The sequence below is a fragment of the Amphiura filiformis genome, chromosome 20 (assembly GCF_039555335.1).
Source record: "Amphiura filiformis chromosome 20, Afil_fr2py, whole genome shotgun sequence".
NCBI classification, from domain to species: Eukaryota; Metazoa; Echinodermata; class Ophiuroidea; order Amphilepidida; family Amphiuridae; genus Amphiura; species Amphiura filiformis.
Window position 1 is genome coordinate 37,402,142 of NC_092647.1, and position 8,179 is coordinate 37,410,320.

Genomic DNA, 8,179 nt, shown 5'->3' on the forward strand with positions numbered 1-8,179 from the left:
GTTTGAATCCATGTCATCTTTTCAGGAAGAAGTTTTAATTATTTTAATTCCAGAGTGTTAGAATTGATAATTTTTATCTTATCACTATCAGACACAGTGCTTAAAATAAGCCAAAATCATCAACACTGGGGTTTGAAATCTGCGGGCCCTTGTCAATTTTCATGGGACTAAAACTCAAATTGTAAAATTTTGATGTTAAACTGGTGTGCATTTTGTTAGTGACACTTCAGACTTGCAAAAAAATAGACAGACAAACGTTTATTCAAGCCTGATAAATTAATTTTAGTAGCAGAGACGACAATTAAAGTTGTTCCCCACAAAACTTAAGTCATAATGTACAATTCCTGTCAAATTTTGTTGTTGTTTTTTTGCCAAAAATTATGAAATAATATTACTGGGTAACAACTGGTCAGGAAGGTTTTCTTATTAGCTGAAATAATGAGGTAAAATGAAAGAAAACATACTACCATGGGCACTTAAGTGACTTAACTTTGGAGCTCTTTGGGGAATAATTTACAATTCGCTGTAGAAGTGACGTAATAATCGGATTAACTATCATAGCAATAGATGAATACAATTTTTGACTATATCGCCCTTCACTACAATGTTCACGCAGTACCTATGCATTGAAAAGAGCGGTATTGTTTTCAATCTATGATTGCAGACATACACAGGTGATGAGTGCAACCTGCTTGTAGTGCAGAGCAATAAAGTCTAAATTATATTCATCTATTGCTATGGTAGTTAATCTTATAATTAGGGATGACCAATGAGCCATCAACTTGATTAGAACACTCCCATAGACATGCAGGGAGCTCAACTGTGCACTGCTTGCACAGACATTTATAAATTGAGCTCATTCTTTTATTTTTCATTATTTTTCTGTAAAAATTGGAGATGTTAATGCCAATTATGTTTTGTAACTATCCTGCAAATTACAGCAACATAACTTATTTGGTTTTTCTGTAAGTGTGAGTCAAAATTGGTCCATCGCCACAGTGCGCTTAATTGCCAGTGGCCAAATGCAGCACTGCTCAGAATGGCACAAAATATTCAGATGAATAAGATCAGGTGAACACCTTGACCTACTGAGCTGTAATTTGGCAGAGTTGTCGTTCTTACCTCTATCATACCCTCTGTAAAAAGGTTAAAAAAATGGACAAGTAGATCTCGAGTTAAAAATTAAATCACCAGCTTCCCTTTGGAATTTCCATACACCTTTCGAATAATGTTAAATAGACACCTTTCTGAACATAAATGTGATGTTTCGTGCTCATTTGATGTATTTTTCACCTGATCTCAACCCTAAACATTTTCTTATATTTATACCATCTGCACTGACTTGCTGCTATACACGCACAGGAGCTGTACTTTTAAAATACGCGCCTAATCAATAATGAGTCTTTCACTTCATTGTTAAAGTACTGTGCTCCCTGTAGCATATGGAGTGACCAGGTCCTAGAGTGTGATGGTTTTGTCAGGGATCGATACAAAGGGATGGGCATCCTAGTATTACGTAACAAACCGGAAGATGTAGTTTAAGTCTAGACAATAGGCGGATTAGCGGCCATTTTGTCTTCTACATGATTTTATTCACGTGTCCTTATACTTTAGTACACAAGTATATAAGTTAACAGGTTTACAATTTTAAAATTATATTTTGTGTATACAATATATTCTGTAGTAAATCGATCAAATGACGGTGATTGTTCAGGTATTATATGCTTGATAGAATTAAATTGTCTGACCAGCTAGTATTCTCCTCCGCTGTCATTGTGATTCCAGTCACTCCACGTGCCGTGTTGCGAAGGTGGAGGAGACTAAAGCTGTATTAACGTGAAGCGGAAGGGGTTAAAAATGATGTAGTTTAAGTCGAACAATAGCGTGACGTAGTTTCCGGCATTGTTCCTATGCACTTTCACCCTCCTGGTTTTGTAGCAGATGACAGTATTCATTCAAGCCTATCAAGGTCAGTTATTAGCCACTTGCTGAATGGCTGGGCATTATCAGCTATCAAGAGATACCTTATGCTGCTGCCAATCACAATAGAGGTTAAACATTTTGTTAAAACCCCAGAAGTGATATCAGGACAAAGCTGTGCATGTTAGTACTTGATTGTTTGGATTCCTATGTTGAAAATCCCTTGTAGTACATTAGTATTTTTCTTATGTGTAGTGTATATTGTTGTGGAAAAATGTTCACCTGGACTTTTGATTTTGTGCCACTTCGGCCATTATGGATGATTTTGAGCAAATGTTTTCTAAAAGCATGATTTCAGTGCCTCGGTTTGAGAAATACTTAATGCTATTGACTAGTAAAGTGCCATTTCATAAGAAACCCCTTTGATACATTCACAATATGCTTGTTTCATGTTTGCATATATATTAAAATAAAGAAATATAAAAAGGTAAATATATGCTTATACCAATTTTGCTCACATTGCTATTTTTAGACTTTGTCAATTTATTTCGTTCCAATGACCGGTCAGAATGGGAAACTTTGAAAATTCATAATTCGAAAAGTTTTTTGACCGATTTTGACAATTTAACCACCAAAATACTTCTGTTGATGAGTTCTTTCCAGAAAACAATCTTTTATAGCAATAGGGGCAACATGAAATTATGATGGTCATCCCTATTATAATTCTTATTATGCCACTTCTACAGCGAATTGTTGTCCTACAAATGATGAATTTGGCCAATTCCAGCAAAAGCTTGGTAAACATTACAAATATGCCAAAAATTGGATTTGAAAACAAAATTAACCATATTGATTTTAAAAGATCATACTTTATGGCTTGATTATATAGTGGTCTTGATTATTTTTACCATAAAATTTAAGGAAAAACAATGACTAAGAATTTTTGTGACTGCTACTAATTATCATTGCTGTGACTTCAATAGAGGTTGTGCATATGACGTATCATACCGTGAATATGGCGGACTTCTCAAATGCGTTCAACAAGAGCATGATTGCAATTTACCGCGACAGTTTGTCTCACACACATAACAAATGCACTACGATAAAATAGGTTGATGACAACATTTGATTGAATGGACTGCACTGCGCCATGATTACGGTGAAGGACACCGGTTCAAATCCCTTGTTTGGAGCCAATCGATAAAAGCATACAGGGCCTCTATTCATTATAATGCAAGACAATAATTTTTATACTAACAAAAAATCACACATCAACAAATAAATCTGTTTTAAGAAAGATCTTTTTAATATCAACCTTTATACAATTCAATCTGTAGCAGTGATTCTGTTTGGTGCCTTGGTTATACAAATATATTACACATAATATTCAGTGACAATACATTCAAAGTATTCAGTAAGATTATGAACTATTGGCATACCCCAAGGCACTTTACTAGGACCCCTTATGTTATACATTGCAGAAAAACATTAGTAGAGAATCTGGTTTCATAAAGATGCGTCACCCATCTCAAGTACAGGATTGAATAAAAGATATAAGGGATGAAATCAAACTCGACAGGTGGTTGACCGCCGGTACCGTCCGGTTGATATTATTCTAAACAATGGCAACCGGATGGAACCCCGGTCAACCGCCGGTCGAGTTTTGATTTCATCCCTAAGTTCTAAACTTAGCAGTGTTGGTTTTTGAAGTTACAACAGGTATAAGTTTGCAATGGGTTATAGATCTATGTGAAGCCATGTCAATATGAGACCTGTTCTCACAAAATGAGAAGAAAGTTATTCATACTCTCTGTACTGGACCATAGCCTTTAAAATGATAACAAACTTGCTGGGATTGATCCTTTGGTGGTCAAAGGTCAATAATTCAAATTCTTTTGTTTTCTGACATGTTCAATGAACCATATCTCCATCTCTGGCAACTTTCTGCTCATTTTATGAGAATAGGTCTCATGTAATAAGTTACCAACTGGTTTTATATACATATGCCATGTAAGCTTTCTTACTCCCAAATCTTATGTATTATTACTGTTGCAACAGTTACTACAGCACATTTTCAAGATAAGAGAACTGTGTTATACCTAATGTGTACTCCACACTGCCACTGCTGTGACATCTTTATCACCTTAGTGAAAAATGGGTGGTGGCTAATGACAAAAATGCCTCGCGATTTGATGCTACGGCATGCTAGCGACTTATCAAACAGATGTAGACAATCCATTTTCCGAATGTCACAAAAACGCTATGTTCCTAGCAATGCCTAGTATGATGTGGGCATTAGAGTGGAGTATACAGCGCTAGATTCATCTATCCTGGAGTTGATTATTACTTATTAGTTATTACTGTTTACAACAATTAACTCTCTGCCTATTAAGTTTCTACCCGTTTGCCACTATTCTACTGTTTATTAGATGATCTTTCCATATCTAAATGTTGTCTTAAACTTAATTCATAATCTCACTGAATACATTTGTATGCGCTCTCTAATTTCAAGCTCATTAACATCAATCATTAAGGCAAAGTTCAACAATACCTAGCTGTATGGAATTATGGCTGTGACTTGTGGTTAATTTCAAATGGGGTTACCTAAATGGGCGACTCCATTTGAAATCTACACCCACTGTGTGGGGGATTATGGTCATATCTTCCATAGGTGTGTGGATTTCAAATAGAATAGCCATTTTGGATATACTGTAGAAGTGGTAATTTTCGCGTACAGTTATTTTTGCGATTTGGAGAGAGACACATTTTCGCGGATGTTATTTTCGCAATTGCCCAGTCCCTCCCTATACTTTAAAAGCCTACTATATTTTGCATATTCAGAAGCATGCAAAGCGACCATCAAGCCCCTTTCGGCAAGTACATTTTGTAATGTCAGAGAGGGCTTGTCACGGTCCCCTGTACGCACTGAACAAGTGCCAATTCAGAAAGGTGCACATTAAAAGAACTATGCCTTAATATTGGGTTTTTGATGCTAGTAGATTAGAAAGTTGGGTTACTCCTTCATGTAAGAAATCACTAAAACTAGTGTGCAAACTTCATTGAGGGATTATAAGCTTTAATAATTCCATTTCATACACTCCTAGATAGAAAGAACCAATTAGAGCAAACGTTAGTAAATTACTAGCCGTGCATAAATGTTGTACAATTGCACGGGCGCGCACTCCGCGTAGTACGCGCAATACTTTTGGACGCGTTCATTTTATTTGCGGGTTGATGCATTTATATTTGCTTGCATTTTCCAACATTTTTAGTGACAATTTTGTTATAAAAATTGCAAAAATCACAGGATTTTTTCTCGTGTATGAAATAGGTTAATAAATGCGTATCACTTCGGGGCTTGTGCATTAGACGCATCAACATCTCAGTACGTGTGCATTATTTTGTACAATTTCACTCCCAACAAGTGCAACGTGTTTATTAACCTATAAATAATCTCTCAATGAAGTCTTGACCCTAGTCTAACTCTGCATGTCTTACATGAAGGAAGTTGGGGTATTATTAAGGGGCAGGTGTCTTTGAGAAACAAGCCTTCATTGCAAGCAAACACTGACAAACCTATATCACACAATTTCATCCATTATTACATTGTATATTTAATACACATTTTGCACTCTTGGGATCACTGTAGATTACAAACTTTGCACTCTGTGGATCGCCTTTTTATATTCAGTTCGGCTCAAGCTCAAGCTTCAAAATTTCCCTTTAATTACATTACACATGCAATCTTGATATGTTCTATATATATATCATAATCACATTTTCATTTAAAATGTACATTTTTAGTGCATCATTAATAATTTTCATAGTTGCTTCTGACACATTATAACATGCTTTATAAATCTGATAGAAAAAAAAATAATGTTAAAATTTAAGCGCCCTTAATTTACCAGAAAATGTTTTCTGACTGTTTCACAGAAAAAGAGATTGTAAAAATATTCATCAATAATGACTGAGAATTTTTTTATATCAGTTTGAGCCAACATTTAATTAGTCAATATAAAGATGTTTACACTCGAAAATGTTACATAATATCAAATTATATACTGCCCACAAAAAGTATCTGTACACTTAAAACAAAAGCAAAATCTTAAAGATATTGCTTGTTTAAAGTGTACTGACGGATATTTTTGTGGGCAGTATATTTTCTTTACAAATGGGAGGACACTTATAAATTTCAGATATAAATTCTCCCACATTAACATACAAATTACAAGCAAATTCTTGCAACTTGCAATGAAAGCTCTTCAAGAGGTTTTTTGCTAAAAATGCAAATAAAATAATAAGCAACAACTTCTGAACAATATTAAACTAAAATAAACTATGGTACACAACCCAATTGCATCACTGAAATGGCTAACTACTAGTCGGGTACTTCAGTTGTTAATAACATTATACTTGTATCTATATTGGGCTATTCCATTAACACTACCCCTGTGGAAGATTTTGAAATATCTTCCACAGTGGGAGTATGAATTCAAAATAGAATGAACACATTAGCAGCTCCATTTGAAACTCATCCTCCCTCTGTGGAAGATTGCAGTTGAATCTTTCTCAGAGGGTGTATGAAATTCAAATGGAGCTGCCTAATGTGTTCATTCCATTTGAAATATATACTCCCCTGTGGAAGATATTTCCAAAATCTTCCACAGGGGTAGTGTGGATAACCCATCATGCATTCTTCAATCTGGTCAGTGATGTCATTATGTCCAGTGCACCTGTTCCTAAGGTGTGTGCACTAACAGGTTGCTTTTAAAAAATTACATGCATGGATCTAAATTATGGGTGTGTGTAACTTCAAGATACATTCATGCCCATATCATACTATCAATTGCCGTGTGCGATCAGATGTAGTAATCAAACGTTGGTAGCATTTTCACAATTGGTACCAGCGCTTCCAGTAGTGGTTAGTGATGTAGCAACAAAGTCGCCAAGTCAACTGTAATATGACACTACAACATGCTAGCGAATTATCAATCAGATATTGGCAATCACTTTTTCAATAAGCGGCAGAATAATATTTGCAAGTTCCTTATGATTGCTTAGTATGATATATCCTTAAACTAGAGACCCAAACCTTTTTGAACGTTTAAACAGAAGTCAGTAATTAATTGGGTGACTTCTGCAATAAATAAGCTGAAAAATGTTTTAAAATTAAAATAGCATATAACTGAAACCTATTTCACTTGTTCACACAAGAAATCATATGGGAGTTGTAAGACAAATGTATGAAATCGGGAAAATACATAAGCAGAAGTTGAAGCAATGGCACATTGATACTGTTAATGCAGACACCAGTCTTGAGATGAACAAAATTATTCTGTCACAGGATTGCATGATTTAAGAAAAAAAATCACTGATTTAAATCAATTTATTTTTAAATTTGATTAAATATGGACAATTTGTTGTTTTGGTTAAAATAATAATCATCTGCATTAGACTATTTCTGATGTTCTTGAATAGCACAATGACATTACTGATTCAAAGAAGTGATGCATTTTATCTATGCTACACTTACAAGTTATTTGGTGATCAGGTCATTTGGTGAATACAGCCACATAGTGATGTGGCCATTTGGCGATACATAAAAAAAAAAAAAAAAGGCAACATGTGACAAGGTTAACTATCTATTGATCCATACAAAAATGCCACTTCACTCGCTTGCCCGCCAAATTGCCCACAACCATTCACGAGGCACATTTTAACATGTATTAAAAATCAAGTGTGTGACTCACATTTGGCAGAATATGGCTCATATATTGAATAAATATCATGTACACAGGCAGCAGTAGTGTATCGGAAGGCCTCCATTAAGGGGCTGGAAATTTCACTACATTTACTACTACCTAATTTCACAATGTCTATATTGGTATTATTGAGTTGCCTATGTACACTTTGTTCTTTTGAAAAGGGAAGAATTTCAGCAAGAATAATGCTCTATTGGGAATGAAATACCTAACACCTTTCTATTCAGTTATGAGTCTATATATGTAATATTAATAAACCTAAGTGGAGAAGGCACCTCCACCCCCCTCCTATTACAAATCAGTGAAGTCACTAGTGGAGGGGAAAATAGTACACTTGCAGAACAGGCTGGGCTATTCCAGTTGATATATACACCCCCTATGAAAGCCATGACCTTAATATTCCACAATAAGAGTGTGTATTTCAAATAAGGTTACCAGAATGATTCCATTTGAAATTTACACCCCCTGTGTGGAAGATAAAGGTCATGTCTTCC